The 20847-nt window shown below is 42.7% G+C and overlaps 1 protein-coding gene across 1 annotated transcript in view; it reads right to left on the reverse strand.

Moving 5' to 3' along the window:
• The window catches only part of NELL2 (neural EGFL like 2), a 357636-nt gene that overhangs the window by 318675 nt on the left and 18114 nt on the right, over nucleotides 1-20847 (reverse strand). The gene's annotated exons all lie outside the window — the stretch shown is intronic.

A 20847-nucleotide genomic window follows, 5' to 3' on the forward strand; every position in this document is an offset into this window, starting at 1 on the left:
GCCTGCGGTTGAGGTTTTCAACCGCTAGCTCCGGAGTGATTTTGGCTCTATCAGAGCCAAAATCACTCCCACTGACATCACTAGTGATGTCAGTGGGCCGGCTTCTGACGGGAGGCGTTCCCGTGGGAACGCCCCCGGCACGCCCATCAAAGGGGGCGTGCTGTCAATCAACATTGACAGCACGCCCCCTTTGATCAGACACAACGAGCGAAGGACTTTCCTTCGCTCGTCGCGTCTGGCGCATGCGCACGACAGAGCTCCCTCCGTCGTGCGCATGCTCAGTGCAGAACATCGACCCACTTGCGAGTGGACAGCCGCTCGCGAGTGGGTCTGAATCAGGCCCTTAATCCTTTAAACATATCACTGTATTCTGCAACCATTGATCTGCACTCATCTTCTATTTGTGATGTCACCATTAAAACTTTCTTTATCAAGTTAAGCTTCTCACAGGAACTGAATCCTAAAATTGGTTGCACATCTTTGTCCACAATCAGTAGAGATGTTTTAAATGGTTTCCCTCTATATTTAACTATCACAAGGCAGGTACCCTTTACTGAAATATTCTCACCAGTATAGCCTGAAACTTTCACATTGGTTGGATGAATTTTATCATCTAGTGTTAAATCTTGCTCTCTCAGCAATCTCCCTCTGAGTCAATTGTCAGGTATTCCACATACAATACTATCTGTAATCAGTGACGGTTTTGCTGAGTGGCTGCAGTAGCTTCTGTGACATACTGATCAAACCCATCAACGTTCCTCTGGTCACAGTAAAAAAATTTTTTTCATATGTCATATTGTTTCTTGGTATAAAGTACTATTCAAACTTTTGGATAACCATATTCTGCCCTTCAGCAAATTGAAAAGTATTATAAATGACCAGCACTTCCTCTCCTATAACAAGAAGGAAAATGTTTTATCTCCCTCATTATCTACACCACTTGCAGTGAGGTATAGATTAAACCTTTGTTTACATCTATTAAGTTTTTAGGCAAGTTACCAGACATTTGCATGCATGTTGGAGGAGACAGCTTATCTATTTTTACTCACAGTTTAATGTGACAATAGAACACTTACTGGGTATCACAGCTTTGCATACGTCTGCAGGATCCCTGCACACTCTGGGCCTGATTCAGACTTGGGAATAGAGAGATATATCTCTCTCAACTGATCATCTTGGTGAAACCATGCTGCACTGCAGGTGGGGTAGATTTAAAATGTGCAGAGAGATTTAGATTTGGAAGGAGTGCTTCCAAACTGACATCTAAATTGTAGAGTAATAATAAAGCTGTGCAGTATTTGTGGGCTACATGCAAAATCAGTCAGTATTTACCCCACATGTCAAAAAAATTATGTATTTACACCCCTGGCATTGCAATATGGTTTGTTCATGTTCACAGTTGAGAGATATATCTCATTCTATTCCCAACTCTGAATCAGGCCCTCTGTGCACTAACAGTCCATGTTAAGCGCTTCTGACACCATGTTTTGCTGGTGTTTCTATATAGAGAACCCTGGAACGCCAGTAATAACTGTAGTACTTCTTTATTCAGCCATTACAAAACTATACATTAGGGTTGGCCATTGACCATAAATGGTTAACATCGATGGTTAACCACCGATTGCTTTGCCATTGATGCTGGTGATCCAATGGTTCACCACCATCGATGGCACAAAGCCAATGTTTTTTTTCCCCCCCTCCATGTGCCGGGACATGGAGCTTAGCTTCGCCCACAAACACGACCAGCGAACCCCGTCCCCACTCCCTGATTGGCTCGCTACGCCTGGCCAGTATTAAAACAGGAATGATCATTGGTGGATGAAACAATCAATGGTTCACAGACGATGGTTTCAACCTACTGATGGCCATCCCTACTATACACCTTCTGCACTCTGGACTACACCCACTTACCAGCATTCCCCATGGTCCTAGGTACAGCCACTGATAATTTAGGCTTTGACATTATGTAAGGGCATATTTACAAATTTTAAGCATTTATCTAACGCAATAACATCAAAGAAAGTAGATAGTTACTACTATGCTTCATGTGAAAATGTAGCAGCTTTAATTAAAAGTTGATATTTTTACCAAAATTAAGCAGGCTCACACTACGGTGCTAATGTAGAAATACTGTAGTAGCAAAATGTGCACACATTACTCAAAAGAAAAGTGCACTGAAAAAATTCAGAGCTGTATGCATTTTGAGATGCATATGCAGTGGTACCATAAACACTGGGCATACTACCAGTCATTATCATCATTATCATCATTTGCGCAATAGTAGGTGCAAAAGATGTCTGCTAAAGGACATATACGCACTTATAGGCTGTTCTGCATGGGCACGCCCTTCCCTGGATCTAGAGCCTTATTTCTAAAACCTGAACAATCCGCCACATCTTTTGTTCATTTTTTTAATCCTGATTTTATTCCAGTTTGTTATTTTTTAAACTCTATGACTGTGATACTATTTTAAATATTCTTTCTGTAATAAATGATCAAGTTCCTGCTGTGCTGGTTGGGCTGCAAAGATGGAGCATGATCCCTAAGAGATGGCAGAGGTATTAGAAGAAAGTTGCATGTACCTGCATTTGGCCCTGACGATTTATCTTCTGCTACTGGCACAAATGCCACATGGAGCAGTATTCATCCAAGTAAAGACATGGACCTCTTCATTTGCCACTAAGCCCATGTCAACCTTGCTTCTATCAATTATGTGCATCCTCCAGAGATACTCTGGGATGGTTAAGCCATACTCCCCATTGTCTAGTTTCTTCACAATATGATTGTTACAAGTCCAGTCTAGGACTTGTCTCCTGCCAGTATTCCTCCTGCTCCTGACCATGCTTCTAGGTTGCCGGTTGCTAGGAGACCCAGACGTCAGAGGATTTCACATGTTTCCTCCTAGTGTTGCCTGATTGGCAGCTGATCCTATTTGAACTTCCTGGACTGTCGCCGCCCTGTCGGCTATAGAGTTTTCATGTGGAACTTTTGGTTATGCAAGCTGCTCTCTGTGCATCCAGACTTCCAGCTATATTTTCTACATGCTGCGTGTATTCTGCTCACCGGCTTTTAAGTGACCCAAGTACCCTGGGTCCAAGCAACGCTGTCTCCAGGGCCCTCCAGGCCATACAGCTATCCTGCTTCTATACCACGGTTCAAGCATCGCTGTGTACAGAGCCTCCAGGCCATACAGCTATCCTGCTTCTATACCACGGTTCAAGCATCGCTGTCTGCTGAGCCCTCCAGGCCATACAGCTATCCTGCTTCTAAACCACGTTTCTAGCTAGGCTGTCTACTAGGCCATTCAGGCCATACAGCAATCCTGCTTCAACATCACGTTTCAAGCACCGCTGTCTACTAGGCCTTTCAGGCCAAAGAGCAATCCTGCTTCAACACCACGTTTCAACCACCGCTGTCTACTAGGCCCTCCAGGCCATACAGCAATCCTGCTTCAACACCACGTTTCAAGCACCACTGTCTACTAGGCCCTGGCCATACAGCAATCCTGCTTCTACACCAGGATTCAAGGATCGCTGTCTCTTAGGCCATCCAGGCCATACTGCAATCCTGCTTCTATACCAGGTTTCAAGCATCGCTGTCTGCTAGGTCCTCCAGGCCATTCAGCAATCCTGCTTCTTCACCACATTTCAAGCATTGCTGTCTACTAGGCCTCCTGGCAATTTAACAACTTTAGTTTGGACTGTAAACCTACAGTATATTCTATTGACTGTCCTATGGTTTCAGCCCCTTATTGCACCATTGACATGTTGTGTTTTCACTTGTCAATCATATCATTTATTTAGTAAACTGCCATGATTTAACTATACTTCTTGTGTTTGTTCTTCGATGTGCCACGTATCTCCAACTCCTCCATCTCGGTCCTAGCAATTGCTAGAGGATCGTAACAATGATGCTGCACACGCAGGGCTGCCATCACAAATCATGGGGCCTGGGACTTACAAAATAGGCAAGGCTACCCTTCTCGTGTTTCTGCAACTACAACCCCACAGTGTCTCCCCAACCAGCAACCCTTCTGTCTGCCCAGACTGCCCCTGCAACCAGCCCATTATAGCCCACAGACTTACCTTCTCCTGTGTCTACTCCTCTTCGCACTGTTGCTGATTCCTCTGTCAGTGGTGCGGCGCACGTGATGTCACCAAGTCACGTGTGTCTTGTCTCAGTAAGAAAAATAACTTTATTGTACCGGGGGGAGCCGCAATCCACCCCACATTCCCCCATCTCAGTGACAACCCCATACATTCCCCTCTCTCTCAACAATCCCCCCCCACATTCCCATCTCTCTCTCTCAGCGATACCCTCCATATTCCCCCCCTCTCTCAGCGATAACCTCCATATTCCCTTCTCAGTGACACCCACACATTCCATTCTGTGTGTCAGTGCCCCCCCACACACATTCCCCTCTGCCAATCAGTGGCTCCCGTCCCACACACACACATTCCCCTCTGCCTGTCAGCAACCACCCCCCACCCCCACACACACACACACCACCCTCTGTCTGTCTCTGAATACACACACATATTCCTCTGTCTCAGTGCACGCTGATAAGGAAAGTGTGTGCAGATCACAACTCAGGCATATGCTGATTTGGGCTGTTCTGAGCTCATGGTAAGGTGGTTGGTCCGGGGGAAAGGCCAGCCACCAGGAAGTATAGCTCTGAAAGCAGTCAGTGACAGCTGCACACCAGTGCAGATCTTCAGTGACCTGGTATGCGCTGGGATCCCAGCGGGTCCATTACTCTCAATAGGCCCTTGCTGCACCGCCGGTAAGTCCATCCCTGGGCAAAACCCCCTCTCTGTCCAGGCTTGGGACTCCAGACCCTGCAGTCCTCCCGTGATAGTGGCCCTGTGTGCAAGTCACCATTAAGCATCCTCTTGGCAGTGTGAAATAGCAGCTGCCACAGACATTGGAGCATTAGCATCCATGCTTGCTTGGGACACTAACAGCAGATGAATCCTGAGACAGTTGTTTGAAGCAAAAAGCTAAAATCCATGGATGCCTTAGAAGTGGAAATGCTATAAAAATGGGGCTCCTTTAATAAGTAGTATTTTTTACTACACCTTCACACCATGGATAGAATCGGTGGCCAACAATGCATCCAACTCCGTCATATACAAGTGCTGGTACAGCAGTATTGTGTTCTACTTTTCTGTACTCTTGGCAAACAGGTGCTGGGGGATATCTTACCAAGACTACTTTTATTCAACCTTCTCCTAATTTTTTAAAATAATACATACATTTATATAAAACATATGTTTTCAATTAACACTAAATAAATATCAACAAGAATAAAACGCAGGAGCAAAGTAGTTACTAAAAAGAAAAAAAAAAAAAAATCATCCTGGCATTAGGTGATGTGACACATTTCAAAATACCAGTACATTGAGACCTTAGATTGCCTTAGTAATGACATGCATGTATGCAAATATTATTCCATTTTGTACTGTGAATGACATACACGTTCTGTCTTCAGGTTGTCTATACTTCTGACATATTCTGCATATATTTAGCTGGTTTAAAATTCCAATGATTTATTGGTAATTTTTATAAGGATTTAGGGGCCTATGTATCAAGTTATTTTTTACATAAAATTAAGCAAAAACTGCAGTTCCTACATAATTTTATGTATTGCTCCTATGTATTAAAAAGCACAATGCAGAAGATTTCACAGAAATCTCCAGCAAAGTGCTAATTAGCGCTGCAGATCGCAGCGCCCATTATCATCAATGGGTACTACAATCTAACCCCCTATGTACTAAATTCCAAAAAGTGAAGATGGTGTACACTAGTATAAGCCTATGGAGGCTCCAGGGACAAGAGAGATTTTTCGATCTCTCCCCCGCAGCCCCCGGCCGGGTCCGGAAGCTGACACTGTGCGCTTGCGCAGTGTCAGCCTCCCCCAGAGAAGTCTTTCTTAAATGTCGGGGAGATAACTCACAGGGACAGCGGTTACTGCTTTGTACATAGCGGGGATATTTTCATTAAAAATTAAAATATCCCCTGCGAGTTGAATACATAGCAGCAGTATCGCGATTATTAGTACATAGACTCAGGGCCACCATCAGGGGGGGACTGCCGGGCCTCGAGTCTCAGGCCCGAAAGGAAGGGAGAGAGAGGGGGGCCCGGGTAGCAGCGGTGCTGCACCAGCATCCAGGTACATGGTAGGGAGAAAGATACAAGCAGGCGGCTGCAAGCCAGCCTGACATCACTAAACAGCAGCCAATCAGGAGAGGCCGTAGAATTGGGATCTAGTAACAACTGACCCCATTTAGGGTAAATTCCTCCCTAAAAAAACTATAATTGCATATCGGAGAGGACCAAATTTAAGAAACATGTTGATGCGTCCTAACATGTCATTTAATGAAGACAATGACTGTTGGTTATGCACCACAAAGACAGGCTGCTTCCGGTGTTTAAATTGTACGACCTGTAGGAGCAAGAACACAGGGAGTTTTTTCTCACATCCACATAATGGTCGTAAGATGAACATCAAGTATCAACTGACATGTACGTTCGATTATCAGCTGTCACTTCACTCCTCTATTGGACCCCCCCCCACAGTGCTACTGCGCATGAGTGGTCTACTGTTTACCACTCAATATTTTAATGGGCTTGGTTTTTATATTTTAGGGTAGATTTTACACCTGGATTTAAACCTGATTTGCTCTCTGTTATGTGAAGTTTAATTACATAATGGTCCTTGTTTTGCCTATAAGTAGTCACAAGGAGACCCCTACAAATGAAAGTGACATATGAAACATGGCTTGATGAAGTATCAATGATAACAATGTCCTAGAAAGAGCAGATCTGGATGGGCTCTAAATTTTATCATAGGTGTTTGTTTAACTACATTTCATTGCAGCGTCTTGCTTGGGAAGAGCAATGTAGCCTGCCTGAGGCCCTACCAACTTTTCTGAAGGAAAACTTTCTTCCTTGGAGAAAACTTGTTACAAACAGTTGCAGATGACATTTATTATTCAATGGCTTATTGGTTTACAAATTCCATTATCCTATGTTATCAGTTCTTGGAGGCCCATTTATCATTGTATATTTGTGGTTTAATCCCCAAAGTTTCCCCCAGATATCTCAGATACCTCCTGTGATCCCTCCATTGCTGCCGCCAGCCGCATTCCCCATAGGTTTCTATGGGGGATGCGATGCTGCCAAATTTACCAACTTCCGAAATGCGATGCATTTCGGAAATTGGCATCCGCAGCTAATGCCATCTGAAGATGGCATTAACTGCTGTAGCCTATGGGTTACAGATTGCATAATTAGCCGGGAGAGGGTGGCCGCGCATTTGCACACGCGCACCTCCCTTTCAGAACCCCTGTCCCTGCGGGTGCCGGATGATACAGTATATTCTGGTGCTATGATCGACTCTTGCAATGCAATCATGGGCGGTAATATCATGCCCAGATCACATTACAAATGCGATCATTAATAAATGGCACGTCTCTACTTTATATTGTTTGGAGCTGTGAACTTATATTGCAGAACCTCTATACATTTTGAAAGCTCTAGCTATGCAAACTATCAGACCTCCCTACAATCTCATTTCACAGCTTTCTTCACAAAACCAGGTCTATGAAGAATCCATATAACATGCTTAACAATGTATTCATATGAGCCAATTCATATAATGAGATTAAGGAGACTTAGGCTATGTTGGTTAATTAAGCTTTAATTGATATTTTGTCTTCAATATTCAATAGTTTAAGATATTCTGTTTAGAGTGGAGGTTTCAGTAATTAGAAATAACAGCCTGTTATTAATCACCCTCCCTTCCCCTGACAGGAAACAGCACATTATAACATTGCCACCTACGTCAGCCATTACTATCCTCATTTCCAGCCAACATATTAGGATTTAGGAAGAGATCCGCTAAATGAAGAACACATTTTGCAGAAAATTCTCAGAAAAACTGCAGTTTTTGGAGGATTTCCAAATTGTTTTAAGTATCACCCTGAAATGATAATAGATATCTGCATTAGATATCCCTTGTTAAAGTCTGTGTTTGTTGTGGATCCAGGGTGGTACCAGGAGAAAACACCGTAACAGGTTTAAACTGAAAGATAGCTTGTTTAATGTGAATGTTGGTAGACATGAACAATAAGATTAACTAAAGTCCAGTAATAAACAAACTAATATATGTGGCAGGAGGGAACTGTAGTGAGTGGGAATAAATGAATGTCCAGATCAGTGACAGAGATGAATGAGGTGAATCCAGATAGACTGTCAGAGTGAAATGAAAATTCTGGTATGCAGAATAGTGGCTGGGGATATCCGGTAATGCTGTGATGATGGCTGAAAGGGAAATCCGGCAATGCTGTGAAAATAGCTGCGCAGTAATGGGTTAACTGAGGAGAAAAGGTTCATCCAGGAGTGGGTCTTGTGGAAGGTGCAGGGCTGATCACTAGTGGAGTGCAAGGCAAGGCAGAGCAGTGCAGGCTATGCAGGACAAGGAGCTAGGGCAAGCACCGCAGCACAAGACTAAGGTTCAGGAGCACAGAGAACTCTCTCACAGCTGACCCTGTGAACACGTTGCACTGGCAGGGCGCCCTGAACACCCTTAAGTACCCAGTAACAGAACGTGATAGGCCAGAGAGAGCAGGTGACCCACAGACAATTAGCCTGCTATGTCACATGGCCAAAGACAACATGGTGGCACCCAGACAGCCGTGACGCGGAAACGCCACTAGACATACCCTTGCCAGGACTGCCCAACGCTGGCATTGCGTACACCCAATGCCAGTCTCCACATGCCAGCTCCCCTGCTAGAAGGACCGTGCCACAGTGCCCTCACAGGTAAGGAACGCAAACCTCTACGCCGCGAAACCCAGGTCGTGACATCCCTCTATTGTTGATTGGCACAGCAGCCACCAGAGAAGTCTTTGTGGATTGTGATATAGACAAATTCATGCCATCTTTTGATGGTATTAGCCATTGTAACCTACATCACCACACTTTCTTTTGCAGATGGATCCTTCAGACCCCTCTCTGGTAATGGTTGCTTTCACGAGTGGTCAGAAGGCCACACATATGCGGCAACTCTGCCAGAGCTAGTGACAATCACAGCCCAGTACCCTGCATGTAATAGATACATTTCCCTGGTATATAATTTCTTACTGCCGGGAAATGATACAAGAAATTATGTTTATTGGGTCTAAAATGTGGCCAATGATAAATCAGCCCTTCAGTGTCCAACCACATCACCACTAGCTACACAGAGGGCCTGATTCAGACCCGCTCGCAAGCGTGTCGATGTTGCCCAAGTGCGCATGCGCACGACGGAGGAGGCTCCGTCATGCGCATGCCGAGACCCGAATAACGACGGTCAAGCCGTCGTTAAGGGTCTCGCACCAAAAGGGGCGTGTTGTCGAAGGTGATTGACAGCACGCCCCCTTTGGTGGGCGTGGCTGCCCAGACGGAGGCGTTCCCATGGGAATGCCTACCGTCTGGGGCCGGCCCCACTGACATCACTACTGATGTCAGTGGGAGTGCTTTTGGCTCTAATAGAGCCAAAAGCACTCCAGGGCTTGCGGCAGCGAGACCCTACCGCAAGGGTCTCGTCGCAAGCCCGATGGTCGCGATGGTATTGACCATAACAACCATCATTTTGGCCGCTCGCTAAAGCTGTGGGTGGTCACCCACAGCTATGCGAGCGGCCGCTCCAAAAAGTAGGAGGGATGGCCCTGATTCAGAGCGAGCGCTCTGTCAGAGCGTCCGGCTCTGAATCAAGGCCAGAATTGGCAGATGCCGAATGTGGCTTTAATATTGGTGGCAGATAATACTTCTGCCTCACAGTAGCTACATACACACATACAGTTCCTCACCACCAGCCACAACAGCTATATTGTTGCATTATGAATCAAGTATCCTCGACACTAAGCTCATTTGGGTAGGACCTTATTTTCCTTACCTTCTATGTCATTGTTATTTATATCATGATCCCATCAATATTTGCATTTATAATATAGATCAGTCATTAGCACCGCACTGTTTAATGGACACCAATGATTCCCACTGTATAGAAAAGGGAATTCTTAATGTTTTTCTTGACATTGATTCTGCTTTCAGTGCATAGGTTGCTCTAGTTAAAAGATGCAATCCAGCAGCAGAGTGATTGATGCCGGCTCATTGGGATTTACACTCAGCATGCCTAGTGCTGGAGAAACAAAATTATTGAATTGCTGCACCAGCCTTTACTATAAAATGCTAAAAACTGAAGTGGTGCTGTATCTCAGAGTTCTGGTTTCTTAAAGGGGAATGTTTTTCTCATTTACAGAGGGACGTATCAGTGCACTGCCAGGACCCTTATAGGCCCATTTATGAAGGATCACTTTTGCAACGCGATCAGGGCATGTCAGTAACGCTCATGATCGCATTGCAAAAAGGAGCCCCGTCCCTGCGTTGTCTCCGGAGAGCTGCCGGTCACTACAGGGGGTGGTGCGCATGCGCAGTCCCGTGGACTGCACATTAACATCCGCCATAGCCGTGGGGGGGTTCCCGGTGAATCCCTCAGCCGCCTAATAGTGCGCAGTGTAGCCCATAAGCTAGAGCAGCTAACGCCCTCTTCAGATGGCGATAGCTGAGGGGGCCAATAACGGGAATGCATCACATTCCGGATATTGGTAAATTTGGCAGAATCACTTCTTCCATAGAAACCTATGGGGGAGGCGGTAATGGAGGGATCACAGCAGGTATCAGAGATACCTGCTGTGGTCCCTCCTTAATACATCCGGGGGATACTTAGTATTTGAGGTAAATCCCCAAAAACGTGTGTTTTCGGGGATTTTACCTCAAAAATACATTTTGATAAATGGGCCCCTTAGTGAGATTTGTGTAGAGCCTGGCAATGTTGCACTAACGAGTGGGGGTCACTTCTGAGCATGTGAGGTACAATGTATGCACCCACTGTGAAACTGTTACAGTAGACTGAGCAGGCATTGTACTTGTTTACAGCTCTGTAAAGATAGCCAGACTTTTATAACATCTGTAAGTGAAACTACAAACAAGGGAATTTTTATTCTGCTTATATTAATATCTCATAATAATGAAACAGTTTATTAGGGTAACACTGTTCTGTCCATGCCTGTGAATAATGTTTAATTTCCTTGTTCACTTACATAATCGTGTTTAGAATTACTAAATTATTCCCACTTCTGAGCCTTGATGTATATGTAGATTGAGTTGAACAGTATTTCATCTATTGTTTCCATAGAATATAATTCTGATCACTCTTGGGCCTTTATTCAATTGCCGGCGAAAAGTCCCGGACTTTTCGGCTGGTGTACTTGCCGCCTACATCGCTGGTTTGGGCTCCGGAAAAGTATCGCATGCGTCTCCGCTATTCGCCCTATTCAATTGCAAAGGACGCGAGAACGCATCCTGGCGAAACTCAAACAGGTGGAAAGTGCTGTCAGATTTGGGGAAAACAGCCTGACACCCCCCAAAAGATGCACTGACATGGGGTATCACTATGGATACCCCCCGAATAGCCCTGCTGAAGGTATATGGGGTACTTGAATGGTCTCAATAGCTTCTATTTAGCGTCTTTGCACAAGTGGTGAAGAACAGCATTTAGCATTTTTTTTTGCAAAAATAAGTAGTCCCAGCAAATTTGGGGTACATGAAAATGGGTGCAAGCATGGTTAAAAATTGCTAAAGTGCATTTTTAAAAAACATACCTTCAGCAAACACCTGCAATCGAAAAAACAGCTTGGGCATACTTGGGGGACCCCCTGGAGTCTATTTCGCTAGTTTTTAAGTTTGTCCCCCAACTTTGTTGTTTTGCCCCCAAAACAAAATTACTTTTTTTGACACAGTTCACCTTTGGCGGACTATCCAAGGCTGCAGGGGTGTTGCCGCAACTTTGCACCCCAAACCCCAATTCTGCACTGTCTCTTGCCTGCTTTCATTTGCAAATCTTTTCCGCTGGTTACAAGGTGCAGTCTTTGCAATTGAATTGGAAGGAAATTATCCGCCTGGCGAAATGACGTCGTTGGCGAAACTTTTCAGCCGATCGCGGCTTTTTGCTGGCAACTGAATTTGGGTCTTGAAGTCAGTCATGTTTGCTTCCTCTCCTTTTTTTTGTTTTTGTTTTACCCTTGTGTTGGTTTTTTATTCATATATTCACTTACTAGACTGTTACTGTGCTTTTTTAGTGGCTTTCTATCATAAGGTTGCATAGGTACACTATGTGCAATCTCTGCATTATTAATAAATGTCAGATACACAATCTGGTGACAGAATGACTGACATCTGGTAGTACAGCAACAGGAGGTCACTGTTATGATATGGTTACGATAACTAACAGTGCTGTAATGAAGTCAAAATGCAGCTGTTTCACCTACTATTGCATTGTATAAGTAACCAGTAGATGGAATAACTGTACCATCGTCAATCTAATAGGCAGACCCAACTCCTTCTCTTATGAAAGCTAGTATACTGTATGTTTAGTTTTGCAGCATTTAATCCAGCCAAATATATGACATGCTTATGAAAAAAAAAAAAAACATAGCAATTTAGTGTCCATGTTAGGATTTCCATGTTCAAACACAATTTTGTATATTAAAAACAAGATTAAACTGAGGCGCTGAGTCATAATAAAAATGAGCTATGTATTTTAGTATATTAGGTATAAATCATGTCCAGATTCAATAAAGCCCAAGTGAATATTTAATAAAAAAAATAAAAAAAAAAACAAACACCAAAAATCCATATATAAATCACTAAAATCTAAACAATAAACGATAAAGAAAATAATGAGGATCTGGCTCCCAAGTATTATTTGTGCAGAAAATGTTCTTGAACAAAAGTATAACAAACTTGTTAAAAAGTATCTTTCCAAAAACCTACTGTAGTTTAGCACTGACTAAAGAAAAGGTTAATTCTGTTTGATCGATCATACACTGAAGATTAATGGAGTTTCTTCTCAAAAAGGAGATAATTACCTCTAAGTTGTGATGAGGATATGATGAGTTAAAAGAGAAAAAAAGAAATAAATTTAAGAAGATAAAAAAAAAAAAAGTATAAAAACAATTGTAGCGAGTACTCCAGTTCCCAAATAAGGGTAGTTGATAACATAAGCTTCAGTTGTCAGTATTATTTTTCCTTACTTTGTGTCACCTTTCCCATTATGAAATCGCTAATCGATACGAAAATACTTGTTAGATGGCATCATTTGTATCAGGCCCTGAGATTCCGAGGGGGCCCCGGCCCTTCAGGAATCTCAGTAGTCCAGTTAATGTGTCTCCCTTGCCCGTGCCTCTGCAACATTCAGCTGGGCACAGACAGAAAGAGACTCATAGAGCATGGTGGGGGAGAGGGGGGGGTGCGGGTGGGGCTAAGGCAGTAAGACATGGGTAGGAGAGTGAGGCTGTGAGACACAGGGGATGGTGAGTTGTAGGTATTATACACTAGGCATAGTTTTTGTCACTAGACATTTAACCTACCATTATATTTTTGGATTGTGGGAAGAAACTCGTGCAGCCGGAGGAAAGCATGGGGAGAAAATACAAACTCCACACAGTTAGGGCCTTGCTATGAGGCAGTAATGCGACCCATTATACCATCCATGAGCATTTAAAAGTGGACTCGCCAGCAAAAATACAACATTTTTATATTTCAAATAAAGAATTAAGCTATTTGCATCATGGTTTGGTGACGCTAAATAAATATAGTCCACAGTTCTGTCCAATCAGCTTGTTTTGGATCTAACAAGTTTTCAATTACGATGTCATGCCAAGATAAAGGCACTGCACAGCTATATTAGCATCGTCAGGAATAAGTACAGGGAGTACCCCGCAAAACTAATCAGAGTTACATATTTATGACACTGAACTGATGATATTTCTGTGTATTTTTTCTTAGAGTAAGTAAATACCTATTTAATTTACTTATTTTGTCAACCTCTGATGCTACCATTTTAAAAAAATGACAATCATTTAGTATGCCTATTTAAATACTGCTGTCATAAGTGTGAAAATGTATTGTTCTTATCTTAGACTGATTGGACACAAACTCCTACTCACTCTAGAACAGGAGTGGGGAACCTCTTTTCTGCCGAGGGCCATTTTGATATACATAACATTTATTCGAGGGCCCTGTGCAGGCCATGCCCCATCCACGTAATGTCACATGGGGGCGTGGCCACAATCGCTGATGATTACAGCAATGCCCAAAGCATCCTCAGTAGCTTTAAGGGCAGAGGGTGCCAGAAGTCCGACGCGTCAGGCGGCACTGCTGCATAGATTCTAGTTGCAGTGTGCCATTCTAGGCTAGCTAGATGAGGCTAGCAGAAAAAAGCTCAGAGGACCAGACCAAATGATTCCGAGTGCCTGATACGGCCCCTGGGCAGGAGGTTCCCCATCCCTGCTATAGAATATAGAGTTTGACAAAGCAGCTATTTGGTGAAAAGAATATACATATTCATCTGTATTATAAGAAGTGTTGCTCTTTTAGTGCTTCACCTTCAACTTGTCACTTTCTACCTTCAAATAGCAGCCATATAAATTGCTAAAAGAAATTTGTTCTCTATTCTGATTAGATGCAGTCTGCACTCTCTATCATAGAGAATGAGAAAGCCAAAACAGTGGAAATATTGGAAGTTAACCCACCCAATAAAATGCTTGGGAGTGTACACAAACAATGCCTGATCAACCAATAGGCTGATCGGCTGCAACATAGGACGTACGGCTCTTGAAGCACCAAGTGCTACTGGTTAAATCTTATTGGGATGCTGATAAAATCACCAATTAGCCCCACTGTCTGACGGCCCCGCCCATTACCCTGTGCTAACTCCCTGCTCCTTTAAGCAGGGACGACATCATGAAGTCCAGACGCTACCAGTGTAGATTAGCAGAGAGGCTGCATCACAGATGCTAATCTTGTGAAAGGAGTATTACCACTTTATGGGCTGCACTGAATACATTAGAATACAATTCATAAAAAAGGTGCATTTTAATCAGGATTACATTACATAAGATATTTCGGTACTTCCTCATCTTTGCGGCCCCCTGCTGGAGGCGCTGGTTACGATACTTACGTATCTTCACTAGTCATGGAAGATACGTAAGTAGCGTACGGAGCAGCCAGTGTCCAATGTCATTCCCTACCATCCAAGTGGGCATGGAGGGGGAATATATCCATGTGGTGAGCGAAGCGAGCCACAGTACCCGCAGCGTGGCGAGCAAAGTGAGCCCGCAAGGGGGCGAATGGTATTTCCTCATGTTTACGCTACTTACGTATCTTCCCTGCTGGAGGCGTGTAACCAGCGCCTCCAGCAGGGGGCCGCGTGGAAGTACCGATATTTCATATACTAGCCAAGAAGGGTCAAAACCAAAAAATAATATACTAAAGCTATGACAAATAGCCAACAATATTTCAATGTATTATAAACACAATAAAGCAAAATTGGTCAATTAAAAAAAAAAAAACATGCAATAGGTCATTATTTCTTTATTATGCATTCTCATGAGCACAGAGGAAGGGGAAGAAAATGATGGGTTAAAGGAATGAGGATGAGTTGAATGGCGGTCGCCGAATACTGGAAAGGGAATTACCATTGGGCGTAGGATATGAAAATATTGTTAAGTTTTATTTTTATAGCACCATCAGTTATGCAGCACAGTACAGGTAATATTTGCCATTCAGATCAGTCACTGCCCCATTAGAATTCACATTCTAAATTCCTTGACACACAATACACATGCAAGGGTAAATTTAAGTCAGTAACCAGTAAACCTACTATTATGTTTTTGGAATGTAAGAGGAATCCAGAATACCCGAATTAAACCCATGCAAATACAGGGAAGAACATATAAACTCAACACTGATAAGTAGAAATATGCGCACACACCTGTGTTTCGGTTTTAAATCATTGTTTTGGCAAAACCACCCTCAAGTGTTTTGGTTCGGTATTGATTTTCTTTAAAAATAAAAATAGGTAAAATCATGTAATTTGGACCTATTTTGTTGTTATTGTATTGATAACATCAATACCATTTATTTCCAGTAATTTTAGACCACTACACAGCACATGAAATCACGAGGGAGGGGACTAAAATGCAATTTGAAATATGCAAGATCCGAGTTTTAGATCTTGTAGAACAGAGTTCAGAGCCCAAAGTGATCTGAGCCGGGACTTGGTTCGACTCAAATTCCCAAAGTTTGGTTGTGTTCGGTTTTCAGCAAAACCGAACTGCTCATCTACTGATAAGGCCCTGGCTTATGACCCCAATAGTTTATGACTTTAATGTATTAGTATCTCCCAGGTTTCATCAAGCCACAACCCTTATAATATTGTGAACAGTTAGAATCAATTTAATTCATAAAAAGTTTTCATTGATCTGTTGTATATGAACATGGAATCTCCCTAAATCCCTTTGGTTATCTACACTATTACTGTGATTAGTATATTTCATTAGTTATTAAGGTTCACCCTTTTCCATGTATGCACCATCAGCTCTTCCTGTTGTTTTAAGTTTTAATGTCTCCACCTTTATTCTTGTAATTGTCTTTCTTTTTATGCATCCTTTGATACATGGATTTGTTTCTGTATCCCCCCCCCCTTTCCTTATTTGTTATCTCTGTACCCGTCCCCCATATACATTTATTCAATAAAAAATGATTATGGTAAGGAAAAATGTATTAGGATCTGCCAGGTTTCATCAAGCCACAACCCTTCTAATATTGTGCACTGTTAGAATCAATTTAATTCAATAAAACGTTTTAATTGATCTGTTGTTGTATATGAACATAAAAACATTGGTGTGGGAAGGTGGATTTGGGGCAGTATAGCCACTTTGGGGAAAGATCTGTATTACTTATTCCAATTGTACCTTAGATAGCAGGAAATATGACCATGTTGGCACCTCCTTATGCCTGATCATTTTTATGGTGCACACATAAAACATGACTATGATTTACCCTATTCAGGATTATTACTATAACACAGCCTGGTGTTAATATAGAAAAATGTCCTGAGGCAACTTGGCTAGGAAATCAATAATGTGACCACGATATTAATGACAAACATCATAGCACGGTAAACAAATGTCTTCCTACAGGATAGGAAATCACACTGGTTAGCATTCTATGCTGAGAACAAATGAATGAGTTGTCAAAGGAACACTTTATATCACTTATACAAAGAGAAAACAGTAGTCAATCAACAAACCCTGCACAGCAGTATTTCAGTATACCCTTGGTCTGTATGACTAATTCATTGTATATTTCTATTATACACTGTTTCACAGTATTGCCAGAACATGAATATGCACACACACACGGATCAACCATAAACATTAATACTGTACCACTGACAGCTGAAGTTAATAACATTGTTTACCTTGTTACAATGGCACCTGTCAAGAGGTGGATATATTTGGCAGCAAATGAACACTCACTTTTTGAAGTTGATGTGTTGGATTCATTAAAAATGGGCAAGAATAAGGATCTGAGCGACTCTAACAAGGGCCAAATTGTGATGGCTAGACAACTGTGTCAGAGCATCTCCAAAAGGTCTAATAGGGTGTTCCTGGTATGCAGTGGTTAGTACCTACCAATAGTGGTACAAGAAAAGACAACCAGTGAACCAGCAACAAGGTCATGGGTGCCAAAGGCTCAATGATGCGCTTGGGGAGCAAAGGCTAGTCCAACTGGTCCTATCCCACAAAAGAGCTACAAATTGCAGAAACAGTTAATGCTGGCTATTATAGAAAGGTGTCAGAACACACAGTGCATTGCATGCTGCTGCATATGGGGCTGCGTAATCACAGACCAGTCACAGTGCCCATGCTGACCTGTCTACAGACGATAGTGCCACAATGGGCATGTGAGTGTCAGAACTGGACCATTGAGCAATGGGAGAAGTTGACCTTGTTTGATGAATCAGGTTTTAATTTTAATCATGTGGACGGCTGGGTGCGTGTGTGTTGTATACCTGGGGAACAGACAGGGGCATAACAAGGAATTTGAAGGTCCCATAGCAAAAATTTGTAATGCACCACCCACTGGCAGAAATGTATATAACAGATGTAACTTTGACAAGGAAGATGGGCCCCCCTGAGCTCTGGGCCCCATAGCAGCTGCACCTATGGTAGTTACGCCCATGGGAACAGATGGCACCAAGGTACACTATGGAAAGAAGGCAAGCTGGTGGAGGCATTGTGATGCTCTGGGCAATGTTCTGCTGGAAAAACTTAGTACCTGACATTTATGTGGATGTTACACATTTGTTGACACATACAACCTTCAGAAACATAGTTGCAGACCAAGTACACCCCTTAATAGCAAAGGAATGTCCTGATGGCAGTGGCCTCTTTCAACAGGATAATGCGTCCTGCCACACTGTAAAAAAATTTCAGGAACGGTTTGAGGAACATGACAGTTGGTGTTTAATTGGCCTCCAGATGCCCAACATCTCAATCCGATCGAGCATCTGCGGGATGTCCTGGAAAATTAAGTCCACAGCAAGGAGGCCCCACCTCGCTACTAATAGAATTTAAAGGATCTGCTGCTAATGTCTTTGTGCCAGATACCACAGGACACCTTCAGGGGTCTTGTGGAGTCCATGCATCAACAGGTCAGAGCTGTTTTGGTGACACGAGGGCGACATACATAATATTAGGTAGGTGTTTTAATTTTATTGCTGATCAGTGTACGTATAGTCCTGCTCTAAGAAATCAGCCTGCTATACTGGCTGCTTCCCAAGCTTTTAATGAACTAAACCAGCAATACAAGATATTGACTTTCCTTTTAGAAAGGTGCAGTCATCCCGATTTTTAACTGGGGAAATAAAAACAATAAATCAGTAGACTGTACTTTTTACCCCAAACTGTAAATCTTACCTAGTGGGCACAAATCCTGCTGTCATAGGAAACAACAAGATGGACTCCTGCCCTTTCCCCCACTTTTTGTTTTTGTTTATTAAGATTAGGTTGTTAAGGTGAAGGTCACTGCCTGAAAGGAAGTTTAGGTCAGTTGTATTTGCAAATGGTCTCTTATACCCCTTAGTCTCATCGAGGAAGTATTTACTAAAGTAAATGTTTTGCAACCAGATTCTAGCTGTTATCTTAGAACATGGGTGAGCAATAAGTGACTCTCCAGCTGTTGTTGAACTACACACCCCAGCATGCTGTACAACAGTTTTAGCAAGGCCAAATAGCAAAACTGCGTCAGGGCATGCTGGGATGTGTAGTTCTACAACAGAAGGGGAGGGGGGCACTTATTGACCACCCCTATTCTAGAAGGTGCTAGATAAATGTCGAGTAGAATTTGATTGGTTGCTATGGGCAACATCTCCACTTCTAAAAATCCACACATTAGTAAATATACCCCTAAATATATTTTATGCTTAGCTGGATGCATTTTTTCCATATAATAGGCCTGTTTTCAAAGATACAAATGTTTCACAACTGTATTTCCTTCAATACCAAATTGGAAATACCAACATCACTTATTTATATGCCTTAGCCAACAGATAATACGAGTAGATCACACTTTTTCCATTTGGAGGCCACATATTTAATTAAATAGACATGAGTAATGTCTATTATAGGAAAATCCTTGTAACCTATTTAAATTGCTACAATACATACAGTACTAGAGGGCTGTAATGATTTGAGCATTAGGTATGTACAACTACAAACCTTAACATAGAACACTGTACAGTAGCTTACATGCAGAACTCAGGGAGACAGTAGAGCCTCATTAATACTGTACACATCTATTCTCCATCTTTGCAAATAGGTTTGAGTCGCACCGGAGCCACAGCCACAGCTAAATGAAACACACCTGTGCTGGCGATTGGGGGGTTGCCAAAATCACATTATTATTATTATTATTAATATTATTATTATTTAATCTGGGGTGGGTGGTATTTGTTCTGGTGCCTGGTAAAATGAAACATATTACAAAACATTAACAAAAGAAATGTTTGTGTTAACTACATTCTCTTAAATAATAAATCACCATAGCTGCACATGAAATAGAAGCAGGCAACTTTCACAAACCAATTCCTTTTACCATAAGACGGCAGGTTCCCAGCAGCATTAATCTCCCTGATCAGGGTACTGTGCCTTATTATTCATTGCTTCCCAAGACTCAAATCAGCCATCTGCCAGCCTCGGTCCTGCTGTACATTAATTAAGGGGCCATCAATCAGTAAAAAAGCCAGCGGTTGCAGAAGAGCCCTGACACATGAGTGGGGAAAGCTAGTAGTTAGGGTGGATGATGTGCTCAGCAGAGAATCACATATCGTCTAATTGGAAACTTAGCAGAAATCAGTTGTTGAATATAAAGCTGTCCTTGCAGGGCAGTGTAATACCTAATGCAGTAATAGCATTGCTGAGACTATCCAGTATGCTAAGGGTTAATAATTTGAGCCAACCTGCAGAGCAACACAGCTATTACCCACCGAGCCATATCCAAGAGGAGATCATTTTCCTTCATTAATAAGGTTTCTTAAATCCCAAAGCTATATTTACCTATTACCTTTACGCAGCATGCCCTGGCACAGGTTAGATAAGGCTGAAGTCAGATGTATAGTATTGCTAATGTCTATTTATTTATAATAACGTGAATGATTATTGCCTCTACAAGCACCGCACTGTATACTAAAAAATACAAGTTTCCACGCACTAAGGCTAATGCACGGATGGAAAGATAGCAGGGAGAAAAGGGAGGTCCCCGTCTCCTGCTAATGGTCATTAATAAGGCATTAACATACTGTACATTGTCCGGACAGACAAAGGGCAACCAAAGGCGTGCACACAGGCAAGCTGATCTACATTAGGTGGATGGTTACGTGTGCACAGCGGTCCT

The sequence above is a fragment of the Taudactylus pleione genome, unplaced genomic scaffold (genome assembly GCF_031769625.1).
Source record: "Taudactylus pleione unplaced genomic scaffold, aTauple2 ptg000041l, whole genome shotgun sequence".
Classification (NCBI taxonomy): domain Eukaryota; kingdom Metazoa; phylum Chordata; class Amphibia; order Anura; family Myobatrachidae; genus Taudactylus; species Taudactylus pleione.